The sequence below is a fragment of the Maylandia zebra genome, linkage group LG11 (assembly GCF_041146795.1).
Source record: "Maylandia zebra isolate NMK-2024a linkage group LG11, Mzebra_GT3a, whole genome shotgun sequence".
Taxonomy (NCBI): Eukaryota; Metazoa; Chordata; class Actinopteri; order Cichliformes; family Cichlidae; genus Maylandia; species Maylandia zebra.
Window position 1 is genome coordinate 10664356 of NC_135177.1, and position 19281 is coordinate 10683636.

At 41.6% G+C, this 19281-nt stretch overlaps 1 long non-coding RNA gene across 6 annotated transcripts in view; it reads left to right on the forward strand.

The window, feature by feature from the left end:
- The window catches only part of LOC101476487 (uncharacterized), a 138732-nt gene that overhangs the window by 50608 nt on the left and 68843 nt on the right, over nt 1-19281 (forward strand). For all 6 annotated transcript variants that reach the window (XR_013100771.1, XR_013100768.1, XR_001167859.4 and 3 more), the window contains exon 3: nt 6375-6511. This is a non-coding gene — a long non-coding RNA (uncharacterized LOC101476487). The remainder of the gene's footprint in view (nt 1-6374; nt 6512-19281) is intronic.

Sequence of the window (19281 nt, forward strand, 5' to 3'; positions counted from 1 at the left end):
ATAACTACGTCGAACTCATTAACCTTTCACATGTACACATTACTTCTGCAACCAACCCTGTTCTCTCTCTTTCTCTCTCTCTCTCTCTTGGCCATTATCTTGTCAGCATGAAGTCATTGTCTGAACCAATCCCAATGATGTAATTTCCTTCATAAACAAGTCCAATTTCCTCTTGAGGTTCCATGTGAGCTGAGTTTATCCAGAGTGCCCCAAAGGGACTTCAGTTTGCTTCAGTCTTTCTACTTCACCCAGTATACTGCAGGACTTTCCATTACAGCTTGCTTATTTCTATAGGTGGATGAGCCTTGTGTGCAGCAAAACCACATAAGACGTGTTTGATGAGACAGACCCTGTCATAAAATCATTCATATATTAAGATGTTCTATACTCTTCTATAAGTATCCATCCATCCGTCCATTTTTTTTGCTCCTCCAGTTTAGGGTCACGGATGGACTGGAGCCATCCCAGTCACCAAAGGGCTTCAATAACTAGTCCATAAGTAATATACCAAACAGTTGATTCTTTTCATCTGGATGCAGTGTTTTCCATTCATCAAGTGACTTCCTCTAAAAACACTGCATCCAGATGAACAGAATCAACTTTGTGGAATTTCCTTACCTGGATGATTGAGGATGCATCAAAACTTAAGTAATATAGTTTTCTATAAGTACCCTGGCTTAAAGTGTAGATTATCTGAGTGAAAGCATATAATCTTTTGATAGGTTTTTGTTGGAGCAGTGGTTCTTTTTTTTCTTTTTACAGCAATGCAGATTAACAATCCAGTCACAACCTGGACTGATGTCAATGCTCAGGCATCACAATATGTGGAAACGCTGCGCTGTTCAAGCAGAAGTTGTAGTTTCTTTAAATCAGCAAGGTGAAACGAACGACCACAGCATGAAGTGTTTTTGGGATTTTTTTATGGAGTACATCACAGCTGTGGCCTGCCTGCAACAACATGGCCTTGGTTATTGTATTCAGCAAACGTAATCACAATCTAGATGAGCTTTAAAGCTGCTCGTTGCTGTCAGGGGAAAAAGAGCACCATTTTCCTTGCCAAATACCCTCCTTGGTCTGTTTCTCATGGAAGAGTGATATGGGTTAGGAGTTTAGAACTGTAACACACCCATGTGTTTTAACAGTTCTCCACCACATGTGTTATCAGCTGAATGTGGGAAAGCCCCGCTGAGAGAATGACATCATCCCCTAAAACTAGTGATATTTTTAACACACAAGGGTGTAACTGGGAGGAAAGAAGGCCATGGCAGAGACTGCTGAAAACAACTGAAACTAATGTAAACAGATAAAGAGGCAGATGCCAATTAAGGGTCGGAGGAGAGCTTTAGATTTTGCACAATTTGGAAAAGGTGCAAAAGTGCACAGCGTACAGTTTATGGAACTTCCAGAAAGAACTTTGAATCTCAAAGCTTTAAAAGGTTATCAAAGCATCCTTTATAATAAGTAAAACACAATGTGGGCTATAAAATGAAGCATTTGCAATATTTTTTTCACCTTTTAAAGCTCCAACATAGTCGGGAGTTTGATCTTAAAATGTTTTAACTCTGCATGTGCTGTCAGTTTAGCCATAATTAGCATGAAACCCAGTGACATAATTTATAGTTTTGCAGTAAGAGAGAAGGGTGGAACTGGAAAATCGCAGGGAATCTTTGGAAATGAGTGAATGCTAAGAAAGACTGAAAACAATGGAAACAATGATGATGCCTGCAGTTTTTTTTTCTGGGAACAGGGTCGTGATATGCTATAATTCACTGGCATTACCATAGAAACATGAGCATGTTAAAGTAATTGGTTTCGACAATAAATACAAAGTGTGAGCACACAATGTCTCATCAATTCTGAATAGGGCAAAAGACGCTGAACTGCCTTCTCAGCAGTTGAGCCTGCATTTCAGACTTCTCCAAAGGTTGTGGGCTCTGTTTAGCAGAACTTTGGCAAAGACACAAACTCATCCTAATAATTGTGAAGGTTTCTTCCAACATATTAACTGTCAGCTGAAAGTGTTCTTGCAGCATTAAAAGCATAGACACTTAAATCTGATACTTCTCTTACTTTAACAGGCATGTTTTGGCTTAGTGTGTAAAATCTTGCATTAACGTTCTAAAATTCTGTTAAACATTCTTTAGGTTAGACACCACATGATGATGTAACATTGTAAGTGTTTTTTTTTCTTCTGATCTACTGATACTGATACTATCTGGCGTAGTCGACTGATTAAGGGGTGAAGTCAGCTAAAGTCATCTGGCCACTGCTTCTTTAAAGAAAAGTGGTGAGCTGCTCATGCTATTAAACTAAAAAAAGGGGGGGGGGGGGCTTTGGGGAAGCTTACATCACCATTGTCATTACCACCATGACCACTGCACTGACCAGCAATATCATCTGCCTCACCGCTGTCATCATTATCAGCTCCCAAAGCTCAGTGCAGTAGCATAATAAACTCTGAGATTTAAAGCCCTGCTGGAAAGATGACATCATCTTTAACCTCCCAATAATTCTTCAGCGAAGAACTGACAGAACTGAAGAGCTAGCTGTGTAAATGATGTGGTGTGTTGGCATCTTTGCAGGAATTGTCAGCTGCTTTGCTGTCTACATCTCAAAGAAAAGGCCCTGTGGGAAAGTTGACATCATTCACATGCTGCAGAACAATAACTGGCATCTCTAATCCTCTGACATAAAATTGACATATGTCTAGAATTGGAGGGGGAAAAAATATGTGAGCAGTGGAAATCGTTGGCCCTTCTGCCGGAATCATCAGCTGTTTGGCGTTCTGGAAATGAGCGCGGGGTTTTTTATTTTAGCAGACTTGTCAGAGACACAGCCCGTGAACTGCAACTGCGAGGGTTCAGCGGTTCTTCATGAAATGCTGTCACACATCTCTGTGCAGTGTTCCAAGGGTATCTACTCTGTAATGTCCAAGATCGCTTAATAACCCTCAAGAATATGTCTTCAGTCTAACCCCAGGCTAAATGACATAATTCCTAGACAGTGAAAGCTCAGCTGTAAACTTCAAACTGGTATGAAAGGAAATAAATATGAGGTCAAAAGCATCTGAAAATTTACAACCATAGCGGCAAGCCCAAGGTTAGAAACTTGAAAACTTGTCAGCAGGCGTTCATCAAAGATGCAGTAAGGGCTTGAGGGACATACAAGCTCTCTATTGCAAAGTTTTGTGTTTTCACAGAAAACTGACAGAAAGGCAATGTAGTAATCTTGCTGAAAGGTATAGTTATATGCAACATTTCAATTCAGTTGAGTAAAATTCAATTTCATTTATATAATGACAATCACAACAACTGCCAAAGTGAATACTGTTTATCTTGTTTATGTTTACTGATCAAATATGACATAGAAATGTAGATAAAATGTGTTTTAGATAAAAAGTTTTCATATAAAGCTGTTAAAATGCATAAATACAAAGTAAAGAACCATTTTTTTTACACTGTAATCTAATAGCTAATTAATCTAATTTGCTCTTTTCTACCCTTTTCTTCATGGGGGTGGGGGGTCCACTGGATGCTGCCTTTGGGAAAAAGCACTCAGTTTACTAAACTGGCTGAGAAAGCATGCCCACTCTACACCAAGATTTTATATATATTTATATAATGGCGGTCTAACCTGGTACCTTTACTGTTAGTGTTTGGAATAATTTAAAAGCAACAATAGTAATTACAAGGAACTGCTGATGAAGTCAAAGTTCATTTACTTGGTATTTATTCTGTATATGAGCAGTTATGATGTTAAAGGTTAGCACCTAGAGCTGGGCGATATGAGATTTTTTCATATCACGATATGTTTTTTTCATTTCAGGCGATAACGATATCTATCACGATATAAGCCAAATAACTATATTTGTAAGATTTAAATGTGCCGTTGCTCACAAGTAAAATGTGAAATAATCAGCAGCTTGTTTTTATTTAAATATTTATTTCCCATAATAAGTTCAACAGGGTAGATGTACTTAAGGAACATGAGACTTTTTCAGATAAATAAAGGCAAATATTGCAAACTACACAAAAGGCAGCCGCTAAAGCGTTTAAGTTTCAAAATAGAACAAACGAAACAGACTAAATTGTCAATTCCACTTAGAAACAAAATATTAATTCTAAAAATAAATCTTAGTTTGTTTTACAGAAGAACAGACAAAACTGACTAACTTTTGTCAATATCAAATAAACTGAGAACTAAAAGGAAATTCTCAATCTCTCCTTGTTGTATAGCTGAGCTTTTCAAACAGTTTTAACAGTTACTTTAGTCTGACAAAAGCCGAATGACGAATTAGCGCTTCCAGTCAGAGACTGAGGCTACGTCCACACGTACACGGGTATTTTTGAAAACGGAGATTTTCCGCTTTCGTTTTAAAAAATAATCCCGTCCACACATAAAGGCAGAAATGAAGGAAAACGCTGCTATGAACATGCCAAAGCAGCAGGTGGCGCTAGATTCCTAACCGCGCAGAAATGTTGGCCAATCAGAAGTCTAGAAGCCTCGGTGGGAAAAAGTAAACAAAGCTGGGGCATAGAAGCAGAACAGAGTCGTATGTGTGGACGGACAGTAACTGTGTGTATATGTAAGCATTTAAACACTGCAGAGTAGAATTAACAGTATTATAGAAATTCATTTCACCGAAACAATAACGTGGCGCACAGTGTGACGCATGCACCAGTTTATTGTATTTCCAGACTTGCTTTCGGCACAATTTACAGTGCACGCTACTCTGTTTTTTGTCAGACTTGAAATAGCCGAAATACCTTCACACTACGGAACTTCTATGGCTCTTCCGTTCGACAATCTCTCCGGAACCATCATCTGTTTTCTCTTCGGTTGATTTTTCTAGTCGGCACACTGATTTCCTCCATTACGTGCTGGCTGCTTCCCAAACAAACACACGTGCGGCTTGGCACTTGTGCTGTATGTAACAAGTCATGCGACGTGACGCTGCGGCTGTGATTGGTTCGGCTCTGCGCTACTTAATTTGGATTGGCTGACCTTTTTTTTTTTTTTTTTTTTTTTTTTAAGAGGACAAGAGCGGCGAGGTCTATCGCGATAGCTTAATTTCTCTATCGAGTAAAAGTTATATCGCGATACATATCGTTATCGTTCTATCGCCCAGCTCTATTAGCACCCCATAGCATACAAAATCAAATCAAGACAAAATGTGGCATTTACATCCTCTGACTTGCTATAGTACGTCCCTCTGTCCTATTTAGGGATTCATGGGGTTCTACATGAATATTTGAATTCATTTGCATGAACAAACAAGCTGTGTTGCTCATGATGCAGTGTTGTTTAGCTGGCTTGTCTGGGGTTCTCACCTGCTCAGGAAGAAGGATGAGTAACACCTTTAATTGTTGAGGTCACTGAATATTGCAAAGTCCATAAAAGGGTCTAACAAAGCTGAATCACTTAATGAATCAGTAACTGGAGAACCAGAGTGGAGAACCAGTGCCGTTAGAGTTTCGCGGGCACATACAAGAAGGATACATCACATGCTGAGCCTTTCTAACTCCTCAAAGAAGTGATGGCATCACTGAATGAATAATGAAAAGCTGACGTCTCAAGTGTCCTGTATACTTTGCATTCTCTTCAGATCTTTCCTCAGGCACAATGTAACTTAGTGTCTGACTCAAGTGAGTCACGCTAACATCTGTAGAGAAAATATGGTGTGCTGTTTTTAAGTCAGTAAGTGAGTGACTCTGCCTGATGAGTCATTGGGTTTATACTGGACAAACTCAGTGGCTCATTCGCAAATATTTAATCAGAATCCGTAGCATCATTTTACAATAGGAACAACTCTATAATTAGTCAGTGAGTTGCTTTATAATAAGGAAAAAAGTACAAGAATTCAGGTTGCATGCAAAAGCTCAGGCTTTTACACCAGGATATCAAAGTACACATGACTAAGCTGCTGATAGTGCTACTTTTAACAGGCATGGATTAAACACGCTGGCTGCTTATGCCCATGTTCAGGATGCCACAGTGTTTGAATTGGATGTCAGTACGATTTCAGCATGTGACCGAATGATGAGCGTGAGTCCTCCATGTGACTGGAAGGATCTTCAAGTCGTCACCTAATTATTGTTGAAATCCCCTACAACACATGTACGCAGACAGACACACAGTTGGACATGTCTTCTTTCCTATGGAGTATTAACTCTTCCTTGTTTATCCAGTTGCTATGAAAACACAATCAGCCACAAGTCAACACTGAAATACTCCAAACAAGCTTGATTATTTCTCTAATTAAGCTTTAATAAGCCCTTATTAAACGGCCACAGGCCTCGTTAGGCGGTTCATTAAGCCATTTCATCCTTTTATTCCTTCATTAAGTCCCTTTTTCTTCTTTCTTTTCTTCTCAGGGAGTGTGGGAGTGGTGAGGTCTGGGAGATCACGACCTTAATTCTCTCCAAGACAGACGGTTTAATTAACACTGGAAGAATCCTCACTGACTCCAGACCTCTACAGTGAGAATGTACAGGGGAATTGGCTTGCCAAGGTAAGTCACTATGCTAATGTGCTTTTTACTGGCAATATACACTAATAACCTCTTAGGTTAGAACAACTCTGTCTCCTGTATTTGTGATGTAATTAGATGATAATATTGTGTGCATTAAAATATGCAAAAAATATCAATTCACATCTAATTTGGCAGTGTTTTGGAGAGATGATTATCATGAGCATGAGTGAATTAAATATGAAATACATTTTTTTTGAAACCTCAATCTTAGAAATGGAGGGGTAAGCAATTTTTAAAGTGGTGCAAGCTACAGAACAGCAAGATGTAAATATTCAACCAACTGACAGCATGCTAAAAGTGGATAATTTTTTTGGTTCCCCTTCACCGGGTAGCACGTTATGTGCAGTCAACACTGACATTTTGGTTGCAACAGCTGTCGCAAAGTGCAAAATGTTAAGATCCCACCACTTGTGTGTGGGTTGTTTACAGTTAGAAGCAGGAAATCTATTCGTGTTATCAAGACAAGTTCGACTGCGAAAGCAACTAGAACGGAACATTTGCCACAGATAGAGAGAAGTCTGAAGTGGCTAACCATCAAAACTTCCTAAATGTTGATCACCTTTTTAAATTTTCTCACATTGGTTTGCACTTTGACATTATGCACCAATACTGAGTTAACAGTATCCTGTTTGAACAGTGTATCAGTTTCAGGATGGCATCTAGTTAAAAATATCTTTTTACAAGGATTTGATGCTCACAGTGATGCTTGTGATAGTTGTTTTTTGTACTGACTAAAGGTAATAAACTGATACCAGCTGGACACCCAAACATTATGCTCAAAACGAGTTTTCGGCATTACAGTTTTGGAACTAAAAAGAGTCCCTTTTGAAAAGTGAAATACTAAATATTCACCCTGAAGCTCAAAAGTTGCAGATAAGGGTTAATAGCACCTGTTTTTAATGTCTGCTGTGTTGGGGGATTCCCCTCTCTGTGTGGAATAGTGAATCTCCCACACACAGAGCTTCTATTTCACATGATAACAAACAGCACCTGACAGTGTGTTTGCCTTTAGCAGTAAAGAAATTTATACCCCTGGGAATCTTAAAGAACAGGTGTTCCTCAGTTCATCCACCATAACGCTGTTTATAATTGCATTAAGAATCAGTACACTCAGAAAAATAAATGGACCTATTGTACTTGCAGGGCAATGTTTTTCCTGCGGTCTCTCCAGGTGAGGCTTGACGTTGAATGACTAAGACTTCTGATCCAGATTTAACTGACATTCAGCCTGGTTCCCATTAAAACAAACATAACAAAACTATGTTGTTAAAATGTTTATGATTGCATAAGACTGTGATTTTCTCCAGCCAGCTAGGACGTTTGAGTGCTAACGTTGTACCTTTGCATATTAGTACATAGCATAGCATTTTTCTACTTAAGCTTTGACAAGTCGGTCAGTATATCTCACATCTGCACCTATGCTCAGCTAACATGCATGCCTCCAGATGGTGAGAGGAAAGGAGAGCACCCAGTTAGAAAAGCACCAGGCACGGGAAGAACAAAGGCCCCAAGAAGGCTGACACCCAGAGCTCACTTGCAGAAAAGAGAAAAAAAACAAACCAAAACCCCCCCAGAATTATGCAACTACATGTTTACTGTTTGGAAACAGCTTTTTGGTCCTTGAACGGATACCTTTAGTCAGTGTCAGAAATTAGTAACTCTAACAGTAAGTACCAAACAAGTAGGGCATGGAAGCAGTACATCTAATGTAGACGTGTGTGTATTTTTGTGGGGATAGAGAAAGAGAGTGGTAGAAAATTAAATATTGTGGGAAAAGTTAATGTCTGTATGTGTACGCACACAAAAATGCATTTTTTAAAATCCTGCTGAGGTAACAGATGTTCACTGTAGCGATAAGCAGCGAATGTCCAAACTAATCACTGGTTTGTGTGTGTGTGTCTGTGTGAAGGGGAATATGTGTCCCTGTGTCAGTCAGAAAAGCTGTCCTTCACCTGTCTGTGCTGTTTTTGGTACACTGTATGCATGTGTGTGTGTAGGCTGACATGCTCTAGTGCACATAGATAAATATTACACCTTCAGTGATGAAGTGACTGAGCTTCCTGACACTTCTCCAGATGTCCAAACCCCAGGATTCACCGTCTGCCTCCTTCATTTTTTGTCTTTCTTCCTGTCCTGGTTGTTTTGGATTTCTTTGAGTACCAACACAGCATCCCTGTTGTACAATTTATTTTATCACAATGCTTCTGTAGATCACTCGCTTCAGTTACCCTTGCTAACACATATAGCATTAAACACGTACTCAACATACACATGCACATTCGTATTTACTGCGGTGAATATGAATATGCCCCCTCCCCGCATGGAAGTGCTGGTTTTGACGTTATGCAAAGTCACAGCTCCTACATAGGAAGACAAAACGAGAAACACACACACCCCATATGTCAAGTGATAAGTTACAACATTAGTGCCAAAAATTCCATTGAAAAGCAGAAGCTCTGACTGTTTTTACCTTTTTTGTAGAGAGAAATGAAACTTGTGTAACTACAGTATCCACAGTTGAGAGATTATATTGACTTACACATTAAGTATGATGAAAAAACGTAGAAATATCTGCCATTATTGTGTATTTAATCAGAGATGCCTTTGCAGACGGCTTTTTGATGTGCTAAATAATGCTCGGAGCGAGTAATCCTAACTTAAGTGGGTACTTGGTTTTATTCAAGTCCAAATCTGAAAATAGGGGGATAAGCTTTGGACAAATGCTGAATCCACAAGATTACGGTGTGCAGCTTAGCCTGCTGAGCAAGCCAATCACTGGCTGAGTGTCTTAATTGTCTGTAATTGTAGCTGTAGTCTAGTCAGTGAAACAATCAAAGCAAGCTATTACAAGACCTCGGTCACCAGCCCTTAGGGTGGGACCTTAGATCTCCAGATACGTGCATGCACATAGAAATATACAATTGCGTATACATGCACGCATCCATGCACGCACGCACACAGAAACAGACACATACACATACACATACACATACAAGCAGTCACCCACACATTTCCTGTGTGTTTCATGTAAGACAGTCTTTTTCTTCCTTCTCTTCTGTTTGGAGAGGAAGTGCAGGTCTAATGACTTTTCCAATGCGTCACAAGCAGTGCATGTGGGAGGCAAGCAGCCGCACTGCACGTGTGTGCATGTGAGAATCTTTATGCATATATGTATGAGTCTGTGAAGGGCTTGACACATGCGAGATTTGTTATTCATTTGTTAAAGGCTTTATGTGTATTTCGCCTGTCTGTTTCAGAGAAACTTCACAAAAAGTTTGTGAGCGCTTTTGAAATAAAGTTATTCATGTGCTTGTGTTCACAGGAAGTGTGCACACCTAACTGAGTATTTTTGGTCAGCCTCTGAAAAATAAGCATCTCATAGGGATTCCGATTCACTCCTTGCATCGATGTGGCCATGTGCACCACTGAATACTGCATGTGTACACAGTTTGTTTTTGAAAGTGCATCTTGTTTCTCGTAAACAGAGCTACCACTGAGAACATACACAACTGTAAAACCTAGTCTGTCTGCACTACTCATACTCTACATATCAATCCTAATCAATATTTTATTTTATGGGAGAATGTGTAGCAAGCTGAACTTTCAGTAATAATATTTTCTGTTAATGTATAATGTATTTATGATGGTTGCTGCCAATATTTCTCCTCATTTTCAGTGTCCCACTGCATCATTGTGGGGCTCTGGAGGGTTCCACTCATAAATCACCAGCAACTGGTGAAAGTCAGGCTTTTCACCATGAAATGTAACAGTTTTTAAAAAATTGGAGTCTTTTTAAGGAAACAGTTGAAGCAAAGACAAACCGTTACAATGGCTGCAGATTTCATGTGTCCATTGGTATTGGCACTTTTTAGTTTTGTTCCATTGGTGCATTCTTGAATTAGAAGTTTTTATGGGATGCCCTCTCAACCTCGATTTCCTACTCAGAAAGTCCAATCTCTATCCATGAATGTACTGCAACAGCAAAAAGCATAATGATTGTGATCCCTGAATGGCTCTACTTTGCGAGGAACCAAACAAATCTGACATTTGTGTTTCCAGGTATCTGGACTGCAACATATGTTACAGCTAAGTTAGCTGTAAATGCAGGCAACAAGAATCAGAGGAACTGGTTAAGATGCCGTTGCACAAAAAGGTGACTAAATGACTAAATGAACTGAGCAAAGAAAAGTGGCCATGGAGAAGCTCAGTTAGTAGTAGGAAGCGCTGGAGCTAAAGCAGGGTGCCAGAAACCTGACTGAGTTTACTTTGAAACTGCAGACACATGGATAGAAGTTAACTAGAGAAAGAATACGTTTAGAATAGCACATTATATACAAGTTACTGAACGTGTGACTGATTATATAAGCAGAGTATCTACTAGGTGGTAGACATGTTGGAGGTTGTAATGTAAGGCATGATCCTTAGCTCTGACCTCGAGCATAGATTTCTAGCAACACAACTACATCGCCACAAGCAGGAACCATTCTTCTTGGGTTGCCAGTGTGAAAAACCATTAGCTAATCCCCACAATGCCTTGTTCCCCAAGCTCCAGCTGCAGTGAGCTTGCACAGTTCAGCTGAGGCCACAGAGAAGTGTTTTGCTCAAAACAAGTACCCATTCAAAGACCAGGGTTGGTTCTTAGCAACTTCAGCAAGTGACTATTGAAACATTATTTTAGGTGAAATGAAAAACAGAATCAAAAACAGTGTTTTGATTGGATTCAAGGCCTTTACTGAACCCTTCCACCACATTCATCACTCCTATTCTTTACCTTTGCTCCCTAGTGCCAACTCCATCATTTTCTTCACTGTCTTATGCTTATGAACACCCACTCACATTTTCCTTCTTTTTTCTCCTCCTTTCATGTTTTTCCTTCAGTTTATTCCTCTTTCTACTTGTCCTTCCATTCTCCTCTGTCCTCCATCGTTTCATGCCCAACACCCAACCTCTTTCAGCAGCTGTTCGTCTCCACTCCATTCCTTTTCCACACTTTTTCCTTTGGATCCTTTACTATCATTACATTCTTTCTGTTGTTTGACATATTAAACTTCTTTGTGCTTTACTGGCTTTAAGTCTGGCTCCAATGCCACATATGTGGTGATCGAAGGATGAAAAAGGTTATAAGTATAGTGGAAAAGCAATGGCTTGGTGTAAGTATGTATTATTCAGTGATAAAATGGAATGACTTAGTTGTCTGCAATACCAAGAGCAAATGATAGCTATACATTTACAATAATCATTGATAATCATTACTAGTTAGTTTAGGCACCTATTAATTTTCTTACCAAAACATGGGAAATGTCATGAACCCTCATGCTTGTCTACTGAATATAAGACTACAGGCTTAGCATTGGTTAGCTTAGCCTTAAGACTGGGTAATCATTAACATTCGCATCTGGAAAACAAGAGCTAAAGTTGCTACTGAATGAGTATGATCACCACTGACAGTGAGAAGAAGACATGGGAATGAAGCCCAACAGTCTTTTCCCCTGACATGTTTGAAACCTTTACTAGTTCTCATCAGTTTAAGTTTTATATCAGCATGAAACTGTCATCCTATTTGTATTTATGATTTTTCCCATATATTTATTCCCCCCCCACAGAACCTTTAATATAGGCTTTAAAAAAAGAAAAAAGAAAGTAGTAGAGATAAAACAAATGAGATAATGTGTCAATATAGTAAAACTTAGGAGGTGAAGCTTTACTTGTCTGATCTGATCTGGCTGTCTGGTTTCATATTTAGTATTCACATGTGTGCGTGATATTGAGCTTCTTCTCTGACTCTCAGCCAAAAAGTCAATTGTTCAACATTAATTTTTCATATCACCATGGCGGTTTCAGTCATAGTTTTAACAGCGTATTGACCTGAAATGTGTTTGAAATCAACCAATTTGCAGAATCTTCTTTTGCCTGGTTCCAGTAAATGGATAACATACTGTACAACAACCATGTCTCTACAAGCAAACTGTATTATTATTTCCCTTATTAGATTTTATGTTGTTATTGTTATTTTGTTCTGAATTGTTATTTGCTTAGATTTGGGCACTAAAACTGATTACTTATTTCAGGGAAAGGGATCATGATTAAAATGTAACCTTTTATCACATTAACCACCTTAGGAGCTCCTCCTTCATTTTCTGGGTTACCAGGGTGAAAGAGTTCCACCCCATCTATTGTATGATTGTTCAACTGAAGAGCAGCTAAAGCAGCAAAACCAATATATCATGAGGTTGAAACTATTGATGAAATGTCACAAATCTGAAGAATTAAGTCGCCCTTGAAATGTAATTGAGAATGCAGTTTAGCGGCGTAGGAAGGTAATTCTTAGGAGACAGGCCTTATGTTTTATTGGTTTTAAAGTACTGACTCAGTTTAGCCTTGAGTTGCGTTTATTTTATTTGCAGCTGTATAATGAAGGGTCTTGGGTTTATCATCTCCACCAGGACCCTGTAAGGGAAGTCATTGCGTTCCGTCCTGCATGCTCTCTACTGCTCTCGTTAGCTTTTCATATCCCTTCTATCTGAGACTACTGAGGCAGTTCAGCTGAGGTCAGATAGATAGTGTGCGCTGCCCTGGGGATACACAGATTGGCTACCAACCAGAGAACCAGAATAAGTTTGAAGGAGATGTTCAAGTATGCTTTCAATCCCTCTCTCTCTCACTTTGCTGCTATATGCCAAGGCTTGTTGCTTGTAGAGGCTTGTGCCAGAGGCTTAAAAGAAATTTTGGGAATAATACTACTACTAATAATAAATAATAATAATAATAATAATAGTCTCTTTGTTTGAGGGATAGAAATGGGGTAAGAAAGTGCTTGAAGCAGTGAGAAAGCCAGAAAGGCAGAGGCAAATACTTGCTCAGGCTAAAGCCTGAAGTCATTGCAGGAAGCTGATATTTTCCCAGACTTACTTTACTCTTTCTCGGAGTCTGATCCAACAATTGCAGCTTCCTCTGAGGGGCTAATAATACAGCAGAACCATTGTGCAAAGCGTCATTTCCTTTTGCCTGATTTAGCAAGAGAGAATGTTTGCATGCAATCTTTCCCCTCCCAGTGTGGTTGGGAGATTTTGCTGCCATCAGATTGGATTGTCACACCACATCGTAATAATGCACTATTATAGTCTGGCTCAGATGATCGTAGATACACAGATAACAGTCCTTTAGCTGCTATAGCTGCTCAGCTGTTCTCTAAGTCTCAGCTGTCTTGTAACAGTACTGTTTTTTGGTGTATAAAAAGACGAGCAACATGCTTTAATTTTTAAACAGTGTTTTTCTTTTACGCACATAATGACCTGAGATACACAGACTGATCACTGTGCATCTCAGCTTAGCCTTGATCATTCCCGCAGGCAAAGCATACTCAGCCTGTCTGACCAGCTTGACCAGTTTATCTATCTGTGTTTTTTGTGGATGCGTCTGTGTGTATGTGTGCGTGCGTGTGTGCGTGTGCATTCATATCTGTTCACCTGGCTCTCGGCCTATCTTGCAGTTTGTCTTTATGTTTGGCTGACTATGCAGTTTCTATTTTATCGGTACGTCTACCAGTTTGTGTGTATGTGTGTGTCCATGGGTGAAATGACCACTGGGTTTCCTGCTGTGTTGACCACATGCTCAGCTCCATTCTCCTTTCCTTCAGTGCTGCTTTTTACCCCACTTGGCTGCTCTACCTTGACTACCCATGTTGTTCTGTCTTGCCTGGCTTTTCATTTTGTAGTGAATGGTCATGGTTTTGGGCCTTATTCTATCCTTGAGGTTTTGGACCTCATGGGGATCCCTTTCAGGTAAAACTGGTACACTGTGAAAAGAAAGCCTACAGGGACAAACACACAGGATTCAGATGGATACATTTTGCTACTCGCAGTTGAAATTGTAAATGTCACGTGCAGGTTTGCTTTTGAAATCACCTGGAGCCAAAGAGGTGTTTTATGACACCTCTGTGTCAGGAGATAAAGATCTAGGAACCACAGCATGAGCAGTTATAGTCCTTTTCACTCAACAGATAATGCAATGAGCACCACCTACAGTGACTCAAACAATACTGAATGGAAATGAATAGAGTCACAGTGCTGCATACTGAATGACAAAGAATGATAAAAAACAAAAACAACAAAAACAACATCCTCAAAGAAGCCTTGTGCTCTAAATTTGCATGTTTAAGAGTTCTGATTTTTCTTTGTTAATGCCAGTGCTGAGAGGTACTCTTAAAACTCAGCACCACTGCCATCTTCATTATCATTACCACCAAAAAGTGCAACAAAATCCCTCCTTCTCTATCTCTCCACTTGATCGCAGCTCTATTTCCTTCTCTCCTCATAGCCACATTCTCCAGTAGTCAGAGACAATAATGGTCTAATTTGTCTGGGTGAGAGCTTGTGAGTGCAAATGCCTGGCCAGTAGACCATATGGTGTTGAGACTCAAGGAGAAATGCATGTCTCTGTGTATGACCTTACCTGTCTGAAAGCATGACATATTTGTTTGTAAAACATGTGCAGCTTGTGTGATTAGAGATTAAGTGTGTAGATATGCCCATTTGTCTTTGAGTGTGTGAAGAAATAAACTACCAGTCAAAAGGCTGGACTCAGGGAATTTTTTAAATGAAAACCTGTTGCTTGATTCAGTAAATAAATTACAAAATAATTGAGGAATATAGTCAATACACTGGGAACTTCTTAGATAGGGTCAAAGCTATTCCCAACACGGTCAACCCCAACAACTCAGCAGAACTGATTGTGTTGCCTACTCCATTATAAACAGTCCTAACTCTTTTTTCTTCTGTAAATAGTTCTTGTAGAGCTTACAGTTAAGCTCTGGGTCACTGCATGTGAAAATGTGTTCTAATTAAGTGGTGTCCACACATAATGATAAGGTATTGATAAAGTATTTGTTCCTGAAGACTCGTTTTATCCTGTGAAATTCTGTCTCTGCAAAACTACAAAAACGCTCCCAAACCCTGCCTGGGAGATGCCATCAATCACTTATCCAGCATCTTTCATTTATCTCTGATGGTCTCTTGACCTATCAAGTTGCATTTTGTCCAACTAAGTCTGTGTCATTTTACTGGAACTGCAAGCTACAGTCTAATACAAGTATCGTGTACTTGTTTCGCTTGTTTCTTTATATTATGTGCTGTGATTTACTGAAATATGTGCAAACAGAGTATTTACAATTCTAAAGAGGTTGAAAGTGTTACACCCCGGCCTAGGCAACCGGCGTGCAACACAGGAAAAATAAAAATAAGGGAAAAAAACAACAAAACAACTACTACGGTTTTCCACGAAAATATCCCAAAACAAAAGTATCGACAACTATTTACCTCAAAGCAAAATAAGACATTTATTTACATCAAAACACCAAACTATTTACAACCGGGGGGGAGATCGCGACCATGACAAACACAAGGCTTAAATACATAGAGGGAGCAATCAGGGAATGGACCACAGGAGGGAAACACAGCTGGGGCAAATCAGAACTGACGAGACAAGGAAGCGTAAACTGAACACACTGAGATAAGACAGACTTTCAAAGTAAAGCAGGAAACACATAACAGTCACGCCTAAAACAAAACACTGACAACACTGAATCGTAACAGTTCCCCCCACCCAAAAATCAAACATTTAAAACATGTAACCCTAAAGAAAATGTTTGATTCATGACCAGCGCATACGGCACCGGCTGCTGTTCTGCGGCGACGCTGATGGCTGGACGGGCCCCTTGGATCCTCCAGTGGAAACGGAAGGCTGGAGCGGTCCCTCGGACCCTCCAGCGAAGGCAGACGAAGGCTGGAGCGGTCCCTCGGTCCCTCCAGCGAAGACAAACGAAGGCTGGAGCGGTCCCTCGGACCCTCCAGCGAAGACGACGAAGGCTGGAGCGGTCCCTCGGACAGCGGGTGGCCGCGGTCCTGGAGTCCCTGAGGAGGGCGGGGCTCACGGCCAACCCGAAGAAGTGTGCGGTTGGACGGAGGGAGGTACAGTATCTGGGGTACCACTTGGGGGGCGGGCAGGTGCGTCCACAGGTGGAGAAGACGGCGGCTATCGCATCCCCAAGACTAAAAAGGAGGTGAGACGGTTTCTGGGGCTGGCAGGTTACTATCGCCGTTTCGTGCCAGGGTTTGCGCAGCTGACCAGCCCCCTGACCGATCTCACCCGAAAGGGTGCTCCAGATCTGGTTCAGTGGACAGGGCCGTGCCAGGCGGCGTTTGTGCAGGTGAAAAAGTCTCTCTGTGGGGAGCCGCTGCTTCACACTCCTAACCTTTCCCTCCCTTTTGTTCTGCAGACTGACGCCGCGAACAGAGGGCTGGGGGCCGTTTTGTCCCAGCAGGTAAGGGGGGTCGACCGTCGCGTTCTTTACATCAGCCAGAAGCTGGCAGAGCGTGAAAGACGGTACAGCACTGTGGAGAAGGAGTGCTTGGCTATCCGGTGGGCGGTCGACTCCCTTCGCTATTACCTCCTGGGGCGCTCATTCACCCTCTGCTCGGACCACGCCCCGCTGCAGTGGCTCCACCGCATGAAGGATGCCAACGCCTAGATCACCCGGTGGTATCTGGCTGTACAGCCCTTTAAGTTCAAGGTGGTCCATAGGCCATAGAAGCAGATGGCGGTGGCTGATTTCCTTTCTCGCTTGCGGGGGTGGGGGGGGGGGAGTAGATTCGGCCGGACGGCTCCCAGGCCTCAGTCGGGCGGTGGGGGTGTGTGGCGCAGGTGTGGTCCCGGGCGCGGCTGCAGGGGAGGAGTGGTGCAGTGAGCTCAACGGGGCGGTGCTGGAGATGCCGGTGAGAACAGCTGATGGCGATTTGGACTGATGGTGGTTTCCTTCCCTTTTTATAGTGAGATGGAGAGGAGCGGGGAGAGAGGGAAATCAGCTGGGACCGACAGCTGTCAGACTGTCTTCAGTCATAACCCAGGGAAAAGTATAAATAAATGTGGAATCTGGTGATAAAGACCTGTGTGTGTGTGTACCTGTGTGTAGTGCATTTCACAGACTCAAACAAGTTTTGCTGAAAAACTGAATATGGAACAAGCAAAGCTTAATACTAAACAATATATACATTAGCTGTATAATACCAGTAGGCCAGCTCTTATAGTAATTTGGTATGGCTTTGCGGGCCAAATGTAATTAGGCTGCAGGCCAAATTTGGTCCGCGGGCCAAAGTTTGACACCTATGGCATAGTGGATCAAAATCCTATGGTACTTTTTTGCATGGCTGAACTGCAGCCCAAACCATGACAGAGCCTCAACCAGGTTTTACAGATGGATGTACTCACCGTTTCCCCATCCTGACCTCTACAGGGTGGGCCATTTATATGGATACACCGTAATAAAATGGGAATGGTTGGTGATATTAAAATCCTGTTTGTGGCACATTAGTATATGTGAGGGGGCAAACTCCTCAAGATGGGTGGTGACCATGGTGGCCATTTAGAAGTCGGCCATCTTGGATACAACTTTTGTTTTTTCAATAGGAAGAGGGCCATGTGACACATCAAACTTATTGGTAATCCATCCATCCATTCGTTTCCGCTTATCCTTTTCAGGGTCGCGGGGGGCGCTGGAGCCTATCCCAGCTGTCATAGGGCGAGAGGCAGGGTACACCCTGGACAGGTCGCCAGTCTGTCGCAGGGCCAACACACAGGGACAGACAACCATTCGCACTCACATTCATTCGCACATTCACACCTAGTGACAATTTGGATTATCCAATTAACCTATCCCCACAAGCTGCATGTCTTTGGACGGTGGGAGGAAGCCGGAGTACCCGGAGGGAACCCACGCAAACATGGGGAGAACATGCAAACTCCACACAGAAAGACCCCGGCCTGATGTTGAAATTGAACTCAGGACCTTCTTGCTGTGCGGCAACAGTGCTAACCACCGTGCCACCGTGCTGCCCCTTATTGGTAATGTCACAAGAAAAACAATGGTGTGCTTGGTTTCAACGTAACTTTATTCTTTCATGAGTTATTTACAAGTTTCTCTTTGTTCACAGCCATTGACATGTCGAAGAGGTTAACACGTGAGGAGCGGATCGAAATTGTGTTGATATCTGGTGAACGCAGTAACCGGGTCATTGCAGCAGATTTCAATGCAAGACACCCTACGAGACCACCCCTCTCCCATGCTACAGTTAGCAAACTGCTTGCTAAGTTTCGTGAAACTGGTTCAGTGTTGGATTTGCCAAAATGTGGACGCAAGAAAACTGTCACTAATGAAGAAACATCAGTGGCTGTCCTAGCTTCATTCAGCAAGAGCCCACAGCGTAGCGCTCACCGCATGTCACTGGAGAGTGGCATTAGTCGAACATCCCTTCGGCGGATATTAGCTACTCACAAATGGCACCCTTACAAACTCCAGCTACTGCAGCATCTCAACGAGGATGACCCAGATCGGCGCACAGAATTTGCCGAATGGGCAAAACAAAAATTGGAACAGGACCCTCAGTTCACGCAGAAGATTTTGTTCAGTGATGAGGCAAACTTTTATGTGAATGGTGAAGTTAACAAACAAAACCACCACTATTGGTCTGACACTAACCCACATTGGATGGATCCCTCCAAGACTGTTGGAACAACAAAAGTGATGGTTTGGTGTGGTATATGGGGTACAACGGTAGTGGGTCCAATAGTTCTTCATCAATGGAAACCTCAAGGCCACTGGATATTTGAAATCGCTACATGATGTTTTCCCTCTTTATGCACTGAAGCTGGCACGTTCCCTTAGTTTTTCCAGCAAGATGGTGCACCACCACATTATG